The 19,558-nt window shown below is 44.9% G+C and overlaps 1 long non-coding RNA gene across 1 annotated transcript; it reads right to left on the bottom strand.

Annotated features, from left to right (window-relative positions):
- Positions 1 to 6,257: 6,257 nt before the first annotated feature.
- LOC147578054 (uncharacterized) lies at positions 6,258 to 18,413 on the bottom strand. The gene is made up of 3 exons (XR_015254742.1): positions 11,699 to 18,413; positions 9,093 to 9,159; positions 6,258 to 7,082 (listed from the first exon to the last, which is right to left on the bottom strand). It is a non-coding gene; the product is annotated as an uncharacterized LOC147578054 (long non-coding RNA).
- Between the last annotated feature and the right edge of the window lie 1,145 nt (positions 18,414 to 19,558).

Here is a 19,558-nt window from a genome sequence, read left to right as displayed (position 1 = left end):
GAGAGCTGAGCCAAAACCAAAAGTCGGACACTTAACCGACTGAGCCACACCCCAAGGAAATAATACTTCTAAAGCATGCAATTCTGAAAACTTTGAAAACTCAATATGTCGGTTGGTAATGGTTTCCTCCATTTTACATCAAAGGAAATCAAGTCTTGGAGATTTTAAATCTCAGAGAGGTGAGGTCACTTGCCCAAGATCCCACAGCTAACTGGTGGTAGGACTGATATTCAAATCCAGGACCACTTGACTCCATTACTCAAGCGTGATGCCATGGCCACATGTTCCCCAAACTTACAATGGGACAAGCAGCAGAGCAACAGAAAACCACGTTCCTCCTTGGCGTCTTACGCAACAAACCATATGGACCCTCAAACTCTTACATAACAGGCCCAGTGCTAACGAGGGGAAGTTTAACAACAACGCAAAAAACAGATCGCATTCATAACAGACCACCATATGTTCTCCCGTTCCCTGACAGCAGCCGCCCCAACTCCTACTCCGGCGCCTACAGAAATTTTCTCGACCAAAACAGTTTTATTCCCAAGTGACTCAAAGGATTGATGCCTTTATAAAAAGAATGAGGGGAGGGGTGGTGGCAGTCTGTGCTTCTTCAAAATAAATAAGTCTTGCTAACTCCTTGGGAAAGCCCAGAGAACTTCAGCCTCCACTCCTTGGCCTTGGAAGCTGCGGGCTTCTCCAGGGACGGCGTCGCCTCTGTGACCAGGCAGCTCCCTCCCTCAGAGTGAGGGCGGCTGCCATGATTTCTGGTTTCTGAGTCTCTAAGCTGAATAGCCCAGGTGTTTGGGGACATCCCTTCACTTGGTCTTGAACGCCTACACTATCTTGCGCTCACGCTTGGTTCAAGAGCCTCAAAGTTGCTCTAGGCTTTCTGGAAGTGCCCTCTGGAGCTGAACCCAGTTCTAGAAGGGCAGTTTGCCATATGCACATTGGGAAAGGGTTTCTGCAGATGGCTGCAGGCCAGCCACCATCTTCCTATTCCATATTTTTTTGCCTGGTCTTCTGCCTCCTTCACTTCCTCCCATCCATTTCTCTAACTTGCAGCCAAAGCAATCCTGCTAATTTGGAAATCTGATCAGGTGATTCCACATTCCTTACGGCCCCTGTGGTCCTTCACGCTCTACCAACTCACCCCACTTTGCACCTACCTGTTCATCCCCCTTCCACTTATTCCTCACTGTGTGAGTCTCAGCCCCATGTGCCTATTGCACCCTTGAAATGTGGCTACTGAAACTGAGGAATTAAAATTTTAATTGTATTTGTCTTAATTAATTTAAAATAATTTTTTAATTTTTTTAAAGTTTATTTATTTATTTATTGAGAGAGAGAGAGAGAGAGAGAGTCCATGCATGAGCGGGAAATGAGAAGAGAGAGAGGGAGAAAGAGAGAGAATTCCAAGCAGGCCCTGCACTGTCAGTGCAGAGCCTGAAGCTGGGCTCGAACTCACAAACCATGAGATCAATTTTTTATTCCTGTGATAAACTCCATTTCGTCATAGGTATCATTATTTGTATATATTGTTGGATTCAATTGCTAAAATTTTGTTCAACATTTTTGCACCTATGTTCATGAGGGAAATTGGGCTGTAGTTTTTGTTTGTTTGTTTGCTTGTTTGATCTTTGGTTTTAGTATCATGTTCATTCTGGCATCATAAATTGAGTTGGAAAGTATTCCCTTCTTTTCAATTTTCTGGAATAATTTGTGTTAACTTGGTGTCTCATCCCATGTGCTTGGTAGATTGCATCTCGTGAAACAAATTGGGCCTAAAATTATATTTGTGCATAGGTTTTCAACTACAAATTCAACTTCCTTGTTATAGGGCAATTCAGGTTATCTGTTTCTTCTCCAGTGAGCCTTAGTAGTTTGTGTCTTTCAAGTGATATGTCCATTTCATCTAAGTTGTCACCTTTATTGGCACAGAGTTACTTACGATATTCCCTGGGTGACTCGGTTGAGAATCCAACTTCGGCTCACAGTTTGTGAGTTCAAGCCCCACATCGGGCTCTCTGCTATCAGCACAGAGCCCACTTCATATCCTCTGCTCATGCTCTCTCTGAAAAAAAACTAACATTTAACAAAAATCTTCCCCAATATTCCTTTTAATATCTGTAGTGATGTCACCTTTCTTATTTCTGATATTGAACATTTGTGTCTTTTTTTTCTTGGATCAGTCTAGCTGAAGGTTTATTGATTTTATTTCCTCAAAGAACCAGCTTTTGGCTTTCTTGATTTTCTTCATTGTTTTTCTCTTTTCTGTTCCACTGATTGCTGCTCTGGTCCTTACCATTTCCTTTCTTCTTCTCATTTTGGGTTTGATTTGCTCTTCTGTTTCCAGTTTCTTAAGATAGAAGCAACAGTAATTGACTTAAGATATTTCTTTACTACTGTAAGCATCAATTTTCCTGTATGTTCTGCATCAGTAGCATTCTACAGATTTTAATACATACCATTTTCATTTTCATTTAGTTCAAAATACTTTACAACTTCCCTTTAATTTCTTCTTTGACCCACGAGTTACTCACGAGTGCAAGTATTGGGTATCGTTCCCTCTCGCTTTTTTGGAGGATTCTTTCCCCAGTCTCAGAGAGCATCCTCACGGGGGTGCACTGACCCAGATCCTGCGTAGATCATCAGAGGCCTGTTTCCACGTGGCTCTCTCCTGTCCAGTGCTCTGGTCTGCTCATTCCATCTACACTTGTCTCTCTGAACTCTTAGCTTCATCTCCTCAACTTGGATGGTCTTCTAGACTCTGCCTGGGTCCCACCCTCATGCCACAGCCTAGAAACCCCCTCGAGTTGCAGGCACAGTTGCAGGGTTCCCCTCATTCGTTTCCTGTCTTTCAGGGATTGTTGGCCTTCATTTCCCGAGGTCTAGTGTTTTGAAAACCACTATTTTATGTATTTTGTCTGGTTTTTTCGGTTGTTTCAGGTGGAAGAGGAAATCCAGTCCTTCTTACCAACTGCGGTTGAATTCAGAAGTCAAGTTAGCTGGCTTTTATTTACTTATTTTTTTTTTTAATTTATTTCTGCCATTCTCTAAATAAACTGTTTTGACTTGTTGTTTTTATGTGCAGCTTTTCTGATACTTAGGATGGTTTCTATTTCTGTTGCAGTGGTTACTATTTTAATGATGTCTTTCTACACCTTTTGTTCTCTCTACTCTTTGGATAGTATCTATTAATGAGTTCATTACTCTAGGCCATGGCACAATCAGTGTGCTTGTCTGCCTCTTCCTCTTCTACTTGACAAACAAGTGAAGGGGCGCCTGGGTGGCTCAGTCAGTTAAGCGGCCAACTTCAGCACAGGTCATGATCTCGCGGCTTGTGAGTTCGAGCCCCACATCGGCTCTGTGCTGACAGCTCTGAGCCTGGAGCCTGTTTCAGATTCTGTGTTTCCTCCTCTCTCTGCCTCTCCCGTGCTTGTGCTCTGTCTCTCAATAATAATAAATAAATGTTAAAAAAAATTAAAAAAAAAAAACAAGTGTCAGTCCACAACATTATCTTGCTTAGTGTGTTTGTTTGCATGGGTACTTAAGCAATTAACCATGTATTTCTATTACTTGAGTCTTCAGCTTTTCCTCCCACTTCTTATGTCTTTAGTATAATTTCCTGGTAGAATAAGGGAGGAAATGTTCACTTAAATAGACGTATTTGCCGCAGAAGTCCCCAGCCTCTGTAATCACTCTACTGTGACCTTAAGACAGCGGCTTAAGCTGTCAGAGCCTCCATTCTCTAGTTTTTAAGATGGGATAATATCTATCAAGGTTGTGATGAGTCTTGAGCCATAGAATACACGTGAAATGCTTAGCATAAAGCCCGATACATATACAATGCATATAAAAACTTAGAAAATGCAGGCTATTAGTAGCAGCAACAGCAAGAAAAATCAGCAAGAAAACATCCATGTAGTGCACAGCACACAGCGGGTTCTGTGCCAGCTGCCTTACGTTCCTTATTTCATTTCATCTTGACCACGAACCTGTGGCAAATGCATCACCCTCATTAGAGATGAGGGGAGACTGTAAGAGGTTAAGAATACACTAAAGTCACCCGGTGTGTAAGTGACTGTGGTAGAATTAAGACTCAAATATTCTGCGGCCAAGTCCAGAGCATGCTCTCTCACCCCTACTCTACGGCTGCCTTTATTATCCTGAGCTCTGCCCTGCTAATGAAAGTGTGTGCACACACATTCACACACACATGTGTGCGCTCACTTTATTCTGAGAACAAACTTGGCCTCACAGCTCAGTATATAGACAGGATACACCTGGACGAATATAATTTGCCTGTTTTTCCAAACTCTAGGTTCAGAGTCTGGCTTGCAGACAAGGTACAGATGGAAATCTTCCTGGACTCAGACCAAGAAGAGGAGAAAGAGTGGGAAAGGCTTGCCCCATGGCCTCTAGTAGCACTGAGTAAACCCAACTTGAACTGATGTTTGGAGATTAGCTCGTGGAATCAAGCCATTGACACTCACTGGCTTGTCTAGCACTTTACCTAAAGTTCTTCAGTATCCATGCCCGCTTGGGCTTTTCATAGCACTATTATAGCTGAGAAAATGGAGGCTCAGAGAGGTTAATGTTTTGCCCAAAGCCACACAGTTAATCAGTGATAGGGCCTAGACGACAATCCCACATCACAACACTTGTCCAGCGCTTTTCTCACGATATGTATTTGACATCATGGATGGCATTTACCTTTTCATAGTTCTATTGTGGGCATGATCAACAGTCAAATCAATAGTTCTACTGTGCCCCATAGATGTGGAAGAGGAGAATCAATATTTACATGTGTCCAGTCTTCAGCACTGTATGATAAGTTGCAACAGATAAAAAGACGTGAAAGTGGTCTTTGTTCTCAATACTCATTCATTCCTCTATTCACTCATTCATTCTAAAAGTACATTGGGTCCCAGATTGGGTTAGGAGTTGGGGAATACTCTTCAAGGGGCTCACTGTGTAATGAAAGAAACAGATTCCAAAGTCAACTGCTCCAATTCAGTGGGAGAAGCTAAAATTAAGAGTATTGGGGGGTGATGAGCGTATCATTGACAGTGCTTCACTTTGCCTGTGGGATCTAGGAAGGCATCCCCACAAGGGGCTGAGTGTGGAAGGAGCCATAGGTCAGGGAGTGGGATTTGCCACCGACAGAGGCAGAAGTGAGCATGTCTCTTTCAGAGGACCACCAATGATTCCATGTGGCCAAGTCCAGGGAGGGCTGGGAACAAAGCTGAAAGCTAGGCAGTGTTCCTGCAGAGGAGTTTAGACTTCCTCCTGCAGATGGTGGAAACACATTTCAATTTTTTTTCATTTTTATTTATTTTTGAGAGAGAGAGACAGAGACAGAGACAGAGTACGAGTAGGGGAGGGGCAGAGAGAGAGAGGGAGACACAGAATCTGAAACAGTCTCCAGGCTCTGAGCTGTCAGCACAGAGCCCGAGGTGGGGCTCGAACTCGGGAATGGTGAGATTATGACCTGAGTTGAAGTCAAATGCCTAACCGACTGAGCCACCCAGGTGCCCCTGGAAACGTAGGCAGAAGAGTAGTAAGATGGTCAAATGTGGTTAGAAAGCTCACTGTGGTACAGGTGGGGAGAATGGACTAACAGGGAGGGGACCAGTGAAGAGGCTGGTCAAGGTGAGGGCCTGTGGTAGCTGTGGAACGTGGAGAATTGCTCTGGCGAGCCCCCACTCACATTGAAGCTTCAGCATAGACAACAGCTCAGAGAAGGAGCTTCAGTCCAGCTAGAAGCTTTCCTTAAGGCACCCTGAAAACTCTCTCCCATTCCCTCAAACAGAAGAAGAGTTCAGTGGCAGTTAACAGCAATGGCTTTGAAGTCAGCTTGTGAGACACTGCATGGTGCCTCCACTGCTAACTAGCTATGTGACCTTGGGCAAGTTGCTTATTCTCTCTGTTGCCTCAGTTTCCTTATCTATGAAGTAAAGATAATAAGGGCCATCTGGGTGGCTCAGTTGGTTGAGCATCTGACTCTTAATTTGGGCTTAGGTCATGATCCCAGGATCGTGGGATTGACCCCTGCATCAGGCTGGAGTCTGCTTGAAAGTCTCTCCCCACCGCCTCCCCAGCTGGCGCATTCTCTCTCTTTCTCTGATATAAAACATAAATAAATAAATAAATAAATAAATAAATAAATAAATAAATAAAATAATGTTACCTACCTCTGAGGGTTATTGTGATTAAATTATTCAATGCATTTATTTTTTTTTTCAACGTTTATTTATTTTTGGGACAGAGAGAGACACAGCATGAACGGGGGAGGGGCAGAGAGAGAGGGAGACACAGAATCGGAAACAGGCTCCAGGCTCCGAGCCATCAGCCCAGAGCCCGACGCGGGGCTCGAACCCACGGACCGCGAGATCGTGACCTGGCTGAAGTCGGACGCTTAACCGACTGCGCCACCCAGGCGCCCCTATTCAATGCATTTAAAGTGCATAGAACAGTGTTTGGCAATGATTAAGTGTACAGTTAAAAGTGGGGTTATAGTGTCATCACACCCATTCGCTGTAGGGGAATTGTGTGTTTGTGGGTGTACCGGACCAGTCTGAGAACTCGTTGGGGACAGGTAACCTCATGTCCAGCAGAGAGCCTGGGACATAGACTCCTCAAAGAATACCTGTGGAACGGATTAGAGATGAGGCCAATGACAAAGAGATATGTAGGAGTTAAATCACGCATCACTGGGGGTTGATTGGACATTACAGAGAGGGTTAGTGAGGAGAATAAAATCATTTCTAGGGTTCTGAACGGGGACAGGAAGATGATGGTGATGTCATGGCTGAGATAGGGAATTAGAAAGAAGGAACTGGATCTTAGGAACAGAGGCTAACACACACAAGATCAAATCAATAGGACTGAAAGAAGCTGAGGTTTGAACTCAGACTCCACAGACAGTTTATAAGAATGTGCATGTCTGTGCCGAGCACAGGATCTAATGCATAGCACTTCATAATACGTATCAGATGAGGTGGGGAATGTTTGCATGAATGGACGTCTTTTGTAGATGCCAGGATATCATGGTTGCTTTTCTCTTCAATGATAGAGGTCTGTGTGGAGGTTAAAAGAAAAAAAAAAAGGAAAGAAAAAGTCACCATAAGATTTATTTTTCTAATCTTTCTCTTAAGTTTTATTTATTTTGAGAGAGAGAGAGTGAGTAGGGGAGGGGCAGAGAAAGAGGGAGAGAGAGAGAGAATCCCAAGCACTGTCAGCTCAGAGCCCCATGCAGGACTTGAACTCATGAACTGTGAGATCAAGACCTGAGCTGAAGTCGGACACTTAATTGCCTGAGCCACCACCCAGGCATCCCCACCGTCAGATTTAAAAATGCAGAACTAGTAGCCGGTATTTTAAGTGAGTGAATATGGGAGCCATCTTTTTCCCTTTTTTTGACACATCAGGACATGTTTTATTATCTCCAGCTTCAGGACATAGTCTCGCAAACTGCTAGGAAGGATGACTCAAACCAGGAAGTTTGGCAAAGCCCAGGCCAAAAAAAAAAAAGCAATGTCAAGGAATCTAGGAACATAGGAAAATGCCTGGCGACAAGCGAACAAGTCACACGGGCTCCTCTACGTATGACTCCAAGTTCAGTCACCACACCTCCTCAGACACAAGCTGAAATCGAGCTGCTTGTGGGGTTGGCGTCTGAGTAGGAGAAGCAGAAAGAACCGTCTGCAATAGTTCCTGTTTGGAATTGATAAGCTTTCCTTCAGTACAAGGTAGCTAGTAGAGCAGTAATGGTAATTATAAGAATGCCTATAATTAGTCAACTTTTACTACTTCCAGAACATGGTAAGTGCCTTACAAACATCATTTCATTTAAACCTCCTCAATTCCTACAAAAACATGCTGCCTGTCCCCTGTGGAAAGATGGGGAAACTCAGCCACGGAGAAGTGAAGTAACCTGACCGAGGTCACACAGCGAGTGAGGCCTTGAGATCTGAAGTCCAGCTTGCCTGACTCCAAAGCCTGTGATACTAACCCTATTCACACACAGTTTTTCTCTGTGACTCCTTTACACTGGGGCCGTGCAGAGTTTAACTTCATCTAAGCGAGTCTAATTGGGGCATGAGGCTCACATTCTAACTCCAGGTAGGACAAGACAAGAGTGTCCCTGCTCAAAGGCCCTTCATCAGTCCAAAAGAATCAGAGAGGCATTGTGCAAGGATCAAGAGACACGGGTTCAGAGAACTGGGTCCAGATACTGACATTGCCACTTACTAGTGGCAAGGCTTTCCCCCGATCGCTTAAATTCTTCGGGCCTCTGTTTGTTAGTTTCTTCGTTTTCACTCACCCCTGACTCTGGAATATAAAAGGGTTTGCCTAGGGATGCCTGGGTGGCTCAGTTGGTTAAGTGTCCAAGTCTTGATTTAGGTTCAGTTCATGATCTCATGGTTCATGGGTTCGATCCCTGTGTCAGGCTCTGCGCTGACAGCGTGGAGCTTGCTTGGGATTCTCTCTCTCTCTTTCTCTCTCTGCCCCTCCCTCACTTGTGCACTCACTCTCTCTCTCAAAAATAAATAAATAAACTTAAAAAAAAGTGTTTGCAGAAATGATTTGTCAAAGCTTTTGAAAAACTGTTATTTTTATTTCAACATTTGTATCTTTTCCACTAGAAACTTTTCCTGTCAAAAAGTAATATGTACTTACTAAAGAAAAAACATATTTTAAAAAAAAGGTAATATGCAATTGTTTAAGAAAGGATACAGACGAGTAAAAATAAATCTGATTCTTTTTAGTGCAAATGGAATCACTCTTCAAATTCTGAACTTAAAGGACTATCAGAGAGGCTGGCTCCAGCTTTAACAATAGCAATAAAAAGTCATGTTTGGGTCTTTCCTGTCACTTCCTAAACATTTCTTGACTTTCCTTTTGAAGAAGTTTGTATTTCATATTGTACTTTTCAGTGCTTAGATCTAAAGATGTACAAAGTTCTTATGAAGACTCTTTTATTCTTTTGAGGACTGCAAATAAAATAGAGCAAAACAAAAACATACTAGGGAATATTTTTTTTTCCCCAAAATAATTCACTCCACAATCTTTTATTAAGAACTCACCGTGTCCAGGTCTGGTGTGAGGCGATACCCAGAATGCAGTGCGATCCCTGGTGAGGAGGCCCAATGCCTAGTAGAAGAAGTGAATGGAGTTAAGTACGCAGTGCCCTGAGCTCACACAAAGGGAGCTATGAATTCTGTCACAGAGCAGGGGACAAAGGCTGAGTCCAACAGATGGCACAGACTTAGAAAAGCAACCACTAGCCCTAGGGTGATTATCTGGTTCTAGAATGGCATAGGATTTATCTTCCATGCTGGGGTACTTGATAACGAAAGGGGAAGTACTGATAATTATGTCAGAATACTGGGTGAACACCAGAATTTCCTGGGCAAACGAGATCAGATGGTCACCTCACTTCATGCTAACATTTCAGTGTGAGAAATGGGGCTCTGAATCTCATTTTCTTTTAAGTTTATTTATTTATGTTGAGAGAGAGAGAGAGAGAGAGAGAGAGCAAGCAGGAGACGAGCAGACAAAGAGGAGACAGAAAATCCCAAGCAGTCTCCAAGCTGTCAGCACAGAGCTGGACATGGGGTTCAGGGCTCAGTCTCACAAACCATGAGATCATGACCTGAGCCAAAATCAAGAGTCGGATGCTTACCAACTGACTGAGCCACCCAGGCGCTCCTGAATCTCATTCTTTACACATTGAAACCTGTGATGGAAATGGCATGTTCAGAATGCTCCAGGGAAGGCTTCCCCACCCTGGCTAACTTCCTGAACAACTTGTAGAGGTTCCCTTAACAATGCCTTTCAGTCCTGTTGTTGGAATCTAGCATAACATCAACACAGCAAACAAATTGTTCAAACTAAAAAAGCACATTCTTGTATCATCCTTAACTTAGTTTCATAGTGACATGAGACTTTCCAAACCACATTGTTGTTCAGCCTTAGGAGTTTGGGGTTTTCCACACTGCTTTGGGGACCAACTCAGAGCCCTAACTCTCAATGTTTCCAGTTGATATTCCTTGATTTATTTGTGTGTTTAGTTATAATTCCAAAGAGGTTATGATGATTTTCTCCTTGCAGAGACTATCTGGAAAAGTCTTGGGAGTAGAAGAGGAAATACAAAACATTTTAAAATAAGACTGGTGCCATCAAGATGTGACATCTGCTTGTGCATGAGGCAGAAAGCACAGCATGTGCAAAGGCACAGGGGCAGGAAAAACCATGGAGGGAATTGTGTGGAATTCTCTGGCTAGAAATGAGCTTGGGAATATGGTGGGAGGAGAGTTGAGGGGTGCCTGGGTGGCTCAGTCGGTTAAGCATCTGACTTCAGCTCAGGTTATGATCTCATGGTTCATGAGTTTGAGCCCCGCATCGGGCTCTTTGCTGACAGCTCAGAGCCTGGAGCTTGCTTCAGATTCTGTGTCTCCCTCTCTCTGCCCCTTCCCAGCTTGCACTCTGTCTCTTTGTCTTTCTCAAAAATAAATAAACAAAAAAATTTTTAAATGGGGAGTTGAGACTAGATAGTGAAGACCCTTGAATGCCACCCCAAGGAGTTTAGACTTCATCCTGTTGGAATTGATGAGTCTCTGGAGGTGTTCTAGCAGGATATTTGCTTTTGGAAAGAGAGAAAACCAAACAAAGCCAGGGAGAGTCAGTGGTCCTGGAGCCAATTTCTCCCTTCACGTTTGCAGTGTTGATTTGCTCCAAACTTTTCCTTAATGTGTTCCCTGACTCACTATACTCCAAACACCACCCCAACAGAATGTATCTCAATCGACTAGTGATTATAGACACAAATTTCAGATGCTTTGGGTTTAGCCCAATCCCAAACCGAGGATGGATTGGAATCTTTTAGCATTCCCTAGCTCTATGCCCACATGGGAGTCTGGATGGATGAGGGGCCTGGCCAGGCACAGAGAGGTGAGAGTGGGGGCCTTCTGTCTTCTGACCACCCTCTTGGAAACTGCTCCCAAAGACTTTCCTTGGGGGAATTTATAATCTTCATTCCCTCCACCCTCCACCCAAATCATGTCTGCCTGGGTGCCAAGTCCAAAGTCATGAAGCTAATGTAAAAATGGCAGCTGTATACTTTTCAGCTACTTGGGATGCTTAATGAATGGACTGGCTTAAAAGATGAAAGCCTCCTTGACCCCAGAGGTATTTGAACAGGCTTGCTTTAGAGAGGTTTCTTTCAGGCAGTAGGAAATTGGAGTCTGACAAATGAGGATTCTACTCTGCATCCGACTACTTACAACCTCTGAGCCTCTGTTATCTCAGCTGTAAAATAGGGAATCATAATAGTCTTTATAGGGTTCTCAAGGGGAAAAACAAACAAACAAACAAACAAACAAACAAACAAGATAATGATGTCGCTTGACCCAATGTTAGGCACTGGTATGTATTCCGTAAAAGCTGGCAATCATCAGGGTTAGCAGGGTCATCTACAACTGGTTGGGCTTTGTGCTTCCAATGGTGAAACAGTCATTTATTTCTGAGTATGACCTCTACTCTGGAACATGACACAAGCAGAAGTCCTATAGGCAAAGAACTGGTCAACACCATTGAATATTACCCATCAGAGACCATCTAGCTGTGGGAACCAAACTTCCCATTTTGCAGAGGGAGAAATAAGTTCAGAGAGAGGAATTAAGTTACACACCTTAAGTTACAGATGGATTCTTGATGAGACCTCATGCTTCCCGCACGTTCAGTACCATTCTTTTTGTTTCATTTTCTGTTAGCAAGCAAAATTCAGGACCTTCAGTGATCCTGCCTTCCTTACATATACGAACTCATTCAATTCTTACAGTAACCTCATGCAGCTGATCTCATTGTTAATCTCCATTTTATGGATAAAAGAATTGAAAATGAGAGAGGTTAAATCATTTATTCAAGCCTCACAGCCAGCAAGCAGTAAAGCCAAGATGGGAGCCTGGGCAGTCCTGCTTCAATGCCCGGCTCCTTAACTATAACCACATACTGACCCCCTCAAAGTGAAAAAAAATGTGTGCTGTCTTCCTTAGAGGAACACATTCCCTGGAGAAGAGACACAAAGCCACAAGAGTGTCTAGTCACGTGTCTCAGGCACAAGGAGAACAAAAGAGGGAGGGTTTAGTTCTGCAAGGAGAGGAAGGAGAGAATTCGGAAAGCTGCCTGGAGGAGGTTGCCTCTAGCCAGTTTTCAGAGCTGGCTTGTTGTCCTCTAAGCTGATGAGGGCATGGGCAACGCGAAGGCATTCCTGGCACATGGAAGCATCTCAGCTGAGGCAGGCAGATATGAAGCGGAGGGTCTTAGCGGATACCACAAGGGCCAGGACACCAGCCACTAACTCGGTGTGCGACATGGGCAAGTTACTTAACCTCCAGAGACCTCAACTGCTTCTTCTGTAGAATGGGGATAATAACCCTGCCTTGTGAAACTATTTGAACATTAAATGAAATCATGTGTTATTCTTCTTCCTTTATTTACCCATTATAAAACTATTTCCCTCAGTAAAAATTTTTAATTGAGTCTTTTTTTTTTTTTACACTTACGCTCACAGCAGCATTAGCAATAATCCTGAGTGGGTTATTAGTCATTCGTAATAACAATATAATTAATGATAATGTTAATTGCCTTTGATGGAGGGCACTAAGTACTTAATATGTATAATCTATATTTATCTAATCTACTCCTCAAAACATACCTTAAAGATAAGTATCATCATCCCCATTTTTTCAGAGAGATTAAGAAATTTACACAAAGGTCACCAGCTAGGAAGTGGCAGGACTAGTTTTCAGACCTAGGTCTGTCTGTCCAGAAAAATGCCCGACAGACAGAGAATGCCCTGTGTTTTGAGTTCATGTTGGTCTTGGCAAAGTCCCTCAGCCTCTTTCTCAGAAAGAAAACAAACATTGGAAGGGGTTTGCTAACACGTTGGAACAGGAACGCCCTAGTGAGGGAGGGAAGGGGCCCGCTGAGGCAGGAAGATGAGTCCATATTTGGAGGGTGGGGTTGGGGAGGCCCCTCAGCCTTTTCTCCCCAAGCCCAGAGGTCCCAGGGAGAGCCTGGCTTGAACTGGAACCTTGAGCTGCCCAGAAGTCATGGCGTCTTGACAGGTAGGTGTGTGCCTTCTCAGGCTTCAGGTGGCCCCGGCAAGCCAGCAGCGTCCTGCCCGCCTGTGAGGGCTGTGAGGCTGCAGGCTGGTAACCCAGCCCTTCCGCCGTGGGTGTCTCCCAGGCAGCAGGGAGTTAATCTGCTATCTGTTGGGAAGGCTTCCAGAACCCTCCTCCCCCGCCTGTGTTTGCTCAGGGCTGGGCTCTTCAGAAACTGAAACCAGCAAGACACCAGGCCGGCCAGGCCTCATGGGATCCTGCCTGGGTTTACCTTCTATGGGGAGGATCAGAGAGCTGGGCGGAGCAGAGTCTGGAGCCTGGGCAGGGCCTGCGGATGTGGCAGGCTCCCCTCGGCCTCCTCCCCGGGAGTTAGGCCCACCCCCGCCTCCACCACCACCACCAGGGACCAGCTCAGGGCCCTGGGGAAGCACATGGCCAGACAAGCCAGGGTGGCCCTGCCCCTCACCACCTCTGAGACACTGAACAAACCACTGAACTCCAGTTTCAGTTGCTTGCACTGTAAAATGGGGATAAATAATGCCTGGCCTTTGGATTCGGTAACATATGTGTAGTGCTTAACATGTAAGAAGTGCTCAGTATATAGGGTCACTGTATCGATGTCCTCGTTGCTGTTGTTGCTGTTGCCGTGGGGGCAGCCTGCTTTGTGAGGTAGTTAGCTCCCACGGCTCAAAGTGTTCAAGCAAAAGTTGAACGAGACGGGTAAAAAGAAAAAAAGAAACAGAACAGGAGGGGATTCACACTGCCATACCCACATACTGGCCTGGTCCCTCCAGAATCACCTGGGAAGCCCAAGCACCACCTCACACCCACTGAATCCAAACTTGTTGGATTTATCTAATCCTGAAGGCAAACTTTTACAAAAGTGCAGCTTCCTTTTATGAGCCGATGACCTAGGCCAATAATTTCTACATTTTCCATCTTCGAAAGGCCCTCATGCTTTTCCCTCCTACACCATCGATTAACTAGCCAGAGATATTTTATTGACCAAACTAGATTTGTTAACTCATAATTAACTCATTTGCACACTACATATGGAGACTGTAAAGACCCAGAGTTCATTCAGCGAATAATCATTCACTCAACGAATATTTATTGAATAACTGGCATGTGCCAGGCTCTATGCTATGTCATAGGGGATGGTGGAAAAGAAGGTGGACAAGAGCTCTGTCCTTCTGGGCTTTCCAGTCGGGCATGGAAGTGCAGAAAAGGAACAAGGATTCAAACACTGACACTGAAGCCAAGAGAATTCCACAGAGTATAAGACACACAATATTTCTACAGTAAGCAGATAGCGTTCCAGTCAATAGCAAGTAAAGCTGATGTATCAGTTCCTCTGTACAGCATCCATATAGAGAGAGGTGGAGGCCCCTCCCCAGCATGCACTTACCCATGGGCACACACACACACACACACACACACACCAATGGCATTATTATTTTTATGAATCCCAAGAGGTCCAGGGTCTTTGGATCAAGAACAGCTAAGGCCTTATGAAGAAAGGAAGACACTTTGGACCTACTTCCTGCTCATGTGGCCCGTCCCATTGCCTCTAACACCCCATGAACAGCTACTGGCCGGTGACCCCAAACACTCCGAGCAGAGTGGCTAAGGGTGTGGGTTCCGAAGCCAGACAGCCTGGGATTGAACCCCAGCTTGATTCCTTATTAGCTGCGTGATCATGGACAGGCTCCTATGAGTTCACAGGCACGTAGGCAAGCCCTCTGTGTGCCCATGAATGATAATACCCACTCAGAGCTGTTGTGGAGATTAAAGAGATGGAAGTGAACGCCTCGGAAGGCACCAGCATCTGAGCTGTTCTTATCCTATACTACTTTTTTGCCTTTGATGGTCTCTCTGCTTCAAGTACCACCCTCCCTTTTCTATCTGGGGAGCGAAGAGTTACGGTACAACGTCCCTTCCTCTCTAGGCCTTCCTTGGTTACTTCACCAGGTAGCGTGATGCTTTCTCCTCTGGGTTCCTACAGCTCTTCACGCATACGTCTTAGAGCGCCTCACACACCGCAACCGTGTTTCTTATTGTAGAGGCGTTCTCCTCCCTCTCTGGATTACAGGTTCTTGAAGAGCAGGGGCCATATTTTATACATCTTTTCATCTTTAGGGACAAGACGGTCCCTCAGACAGAATAAACACTTGCCACTGCCTGTTGAACTAATAATGAAGGACAGACAATGGGGGGATGGATGAAGTGACATGCCCAGGATCACAGAATTCTGGTCTGCATTTAGTGTCTGTTAGGAAGAGTGCTTTCCTGAGCTTCCGGTTTCTCGTTTGGAAAACAGAACCGATAATAATGGTACCTAGGTCTCAGGGTTGGGAGGGTTAAATGAGGTACATACAGGGCAGTGTTCAAGTATGAGCTTTAGAATCAGATTGTTTGAGTGCAAGTCCCAGCTTCACTACTCACAAGTTATGTGAGGTCTGATGTGTTCTCGACCTCGCTGTGCCCAGAGAAGATCAATCTTCAACCAAAAAGAGCATATCATCATTAATGGGCTATTCAGAGAATGAAAGGAGATACTCTTTATGAAGTCACCAGTGCCTGGCACAGAGTAGGTATTCAGCAAATAAGTATTGGTTCCTTCCACCACTTTCTCCAAACCTGTAGGCCCTGGACTCTGAAAGCCTGAAACAGCTGTTCAAATGCTACATTTTGCTCTGAGTGACTAATGTCCCTTAAGCCAAGGTTGGAAAGCCGACTCCAGAACTAAGCTTACATTCGAGTGCTGAATTAGAGGCAGGGAATGTGGCTGCCTGGTTTATTTAATTAATAAGGAAACTTTGGAAAAGGGGGCAATTTAAAATCAACAAGCATGCCAAGGAAATTAAAAAGAAAGAACTAGCCCACAATTTCATATGTGGGTTTCATATGTCATTGGAATAGTCCCTTCTGTAAAGACATGAATAGTGGGATCATCCAAACCCAAGTTAATGTTTTACAAACTGTAAGACCAATGGCCGGAATTCTGTTTGGGGAGCAAATGAACCAGTTAATCAGTGTACTGCCCTGTAACGATTCTTGAATTTCCTACTGCTTTATCATAACATTTTCATAATAAACTCATTATTCAAAATTCTCCAGTGGCCACATGTCTATTACTAAAGCATAATACTAAAGGGTATGGAAGAAAAAAAAAGGTATTTTCATTTTGGACCTGGAATCCCATCATACTCCCAGACCGATCGCCCCAAACCTCCTTTTGGTAGGATTTAGAAGAGGTTGAAATGAGGTTGCCCAGGACCCTGGGAGCTACGGTTGTCAGTGGCCCAGTCAGCCAGCATTTGGCAGTTCAGTTCAGATAGGAAACTGGAGAGGGCAGGGGTCTCAATAGACCCAAGGGATGAGCTGCACGGTGGGGAAGGTGGAGGGCAGGAATCTTATTAGCAAAACCAGCTGCCTGCCCAGTTGGGCGTGTGTCTGAATTTCTGAAGAAAAGGAAATCGCAGCTGTTAGCTTTAGCCTCAAGCCTCTAAGGACTGGGAAGAAGGTGGGGTGGGGGTGGCTAGGGAGAGTACTCCACTCCCTCTGCCCCAAGCACACTCTACCTGCATACGGCATCCTGATCTTTCTTAACCTAGCACCTCCTTATCCAGACCTTGAGCCAGGTCAGACACCTGCTCCAAAAACTCTTCCCGGATCTCTCCAATTGGGGGAAGAATCGCTCTCTTCTTCCCCATGTGCCTGGGGAACTTTGTGTCTCCGTTTTAAAATTTCTCAGACTTCTTTACGATATGCCTGCCAACCTCCTCCATTCTTTTTTTCTCTTATCTTCCTCTTTTTAAATAGCTTTATGGGGGTATAATTGACATACGATAAACCGCATGTACTTGAAGGCACAATTCCTTATGGATGGACCTGCGAACCATAGCACCACCAAGACAGCGAACGTATCCATCGCCCCAAAGGTTTCTTCGTGGCTCCCTTCTCTAAACAGACACCCATCTGTTTTCTGTCCCTGTAGATCAGCATTTCCTACAGTTCTATATAAACGGAGTGATAGAGTATATCCTCTTTTTCGAGTGGCTTCACTCACTGAGCACAGCTATGTTGAGATTCATTTATTCTACCTTCCCTCTTCCCCGAAACATGGGCTTCCCTGAGGAGAAATGGGGTGCAGCCAGAGCACGAAGCTCGACATAGGGCACACAGGAAGAGCCATGGTGGAAGACACTGGGGTGTGATGGGCAGATCTCTCTGGACTTGGCATCAGGACATCATGGATCTCACGTATAGAGTCATGCCCGGACTCGATCACTGCCAGCTGTGCAGAAGTGAGTCACTCCTAATCCGAGCCTCAGTTTCCTCATTTGTAAATTGGGATGATGATACACCTCCCTGCTCTGGGGAGAGCTCTGTGCGACTCCACAGAGCCCAGGGATAAAGTGCTCTGTAAACTGTGAAGGGTCAGTCCTGGGCGAGGATTAGGCCTGAATCAAGCCAGCAGCATAGTGGGAACACCCCAGCTCTAAGGGCTATTTAAAGGCCTGCACGCATTTCTTTCCGGGGACGGTGCATGGTTTGTCGATTCCTCACAGAAATGGCCAATAAGGGTTATGCGTGGTGGCCTTTAATCCTGGCCCAGTCACCAAAATTTCAAGGATTCTTTTCCCTCAACCTCCCCGCCTCCCCTTTCCTCTGCATAGGCTGCGTTTATTTACAAGGCCTCTCTCCCTCCAGAGAGCTGCATGTGACCGGAGGATTCCTCCTCTGGCCTGGAGCCTGCTGATAAGGGCAGTCCATCTGCTGGGGGCTCCAAGGCCTGCAGGAACAGGAACTGAGCAGTGGAGGGGAGCAGAGGGGGAGCCTGCCAGGCCTGGCTGTGGCTTCCTTTGGCCAGGACTGACAGAGGGGGGATGAGGTGTGACCGGAGAGAAGGAAATAGATGTCTCCCGTTGGAAACTGACTTGACCTATAAAATCACACCAGATTTGAGGACGCTTCCTATGCACCACCCCTCCCCACCCCCCCACCATGAACGGAATTTCTCATTCGCTGCTGTTTAGGGAAGAGAGGTGAGGTCAGCTGCTAGGACACACACAGGGAGATTCAAGAGCTAGCAGCACTTGGGGAAGCCACTCTCCCTCCTGGCCAGGCAGGCTGTCGTCAATTAGAGCTACCTTTTGTTGAATACCTGCTCTGCGTCAGGCACTATGTTTTCTCTAAGCTTTACAGTGTAAGCTTCAAAGCCATACGGAGGGGGGAATATGCACCCTCTCATTTCACAGCTGATAAAGGTGAAATAACACGTCCAAGGTCACTTAGGACGTGAGCCAGAATTTGAACTCCGTGATGTCTGACAACGGAATCCATGTTCTTTTGAGAATTTGAGGACATTGATTCTCAAAGAATGAACTTAATAATAAATTATTTCCTGGTCATGCCCTGTTAAAAGAAGGCTCCGTGACCAATTTAATATAGGGAACGTTATATATAATGTCCCTATCATGAAGACCCACGGTGTACTTTTGTGTCTAGAAGGTTCTGAAATAAAACCTTTAAAAAAAAAAAGTGGAGAGTGCCTGCGTGGCTCAGTCAGTTGAGTGTCTGACTTCGGCTCAGAGCATGATCTCTCCTTTGTGGGTTCGAGCCCTGCACCAGGCTCTGGGCTGACAGATCAGAACCTGGAGCCTGCCTCGGATTCTATGTCTCCCTCTCTCTCTTGCCCCTCCCTTGCTCGCACTCTGTCTCTCCGTCTCTCAATAAAATAAAACGCTAAGAAAGCTTTTAGAAGGTTCTGAGAAATCTTAGCATAAAGGAACTCACCTTTTTTTCCAACCAAGAATTTCCCACATTAAATGGATCACCCATCTTTTTTCCCATGAAACCTCTATTCATATTCCTCAGAACGAGTGTTCCTCAGAGCATTGTGTGAGAATCACAGCTGAGTCAGAACTGGAGGGATTATAGGGTTTATCCACCTTACTCTAACGAGTGCATTAACAACACCTTTTATTAACATCTCCAGTGATGAGAGACTTATTACCTGCTAAGACAGCTTGCTCCATTCTTGCACAAACTCAGTGGTTACAACAGCACTGCCCAGCAGAAAGGCTGCAAGCTACATGCGTGAGTCTAGGCTTCCCAGAGGCCATGGGGGAAAGTAAAAAAAGAGCAGGAAAAACTCATTTTAATAACCTATATTAATTAACTCAATGGACCTCATGAAACTATCATTTCAACATGGAGTCAGTAAAACAGTGATTAATGGTATATTTTACTTTTTCTTTTGCTTTTCAAATTAAGTCTTTGAAATCCAGATTAGCCACATTTCACGTGCTCAATGGCCATGTTTGGCTAGGGTCTAACACGTCAGGTGGCACAGCATTAGAAGATTCTTCTTTTTTTTTTTTTAATTTTTTTTTTCAACGTTTATTTATTTTTGGGAC

Source organism: Puma concolor, chromosome C1 (genome assembly GCF_028749965.1).
Source record: "Puma concolor isolate L17-30 chromosome C1, mPumCon1.1.hap2, whole genome shotgun sequence".
NCBI lineage: Eukaryota > Metazoa > Chordata > Mammalia > Carnivora > Felidae > Puma > Puma concolor.
This window is presented reverse-complemented; position numbering and strand designations above follow the sequence as displayed.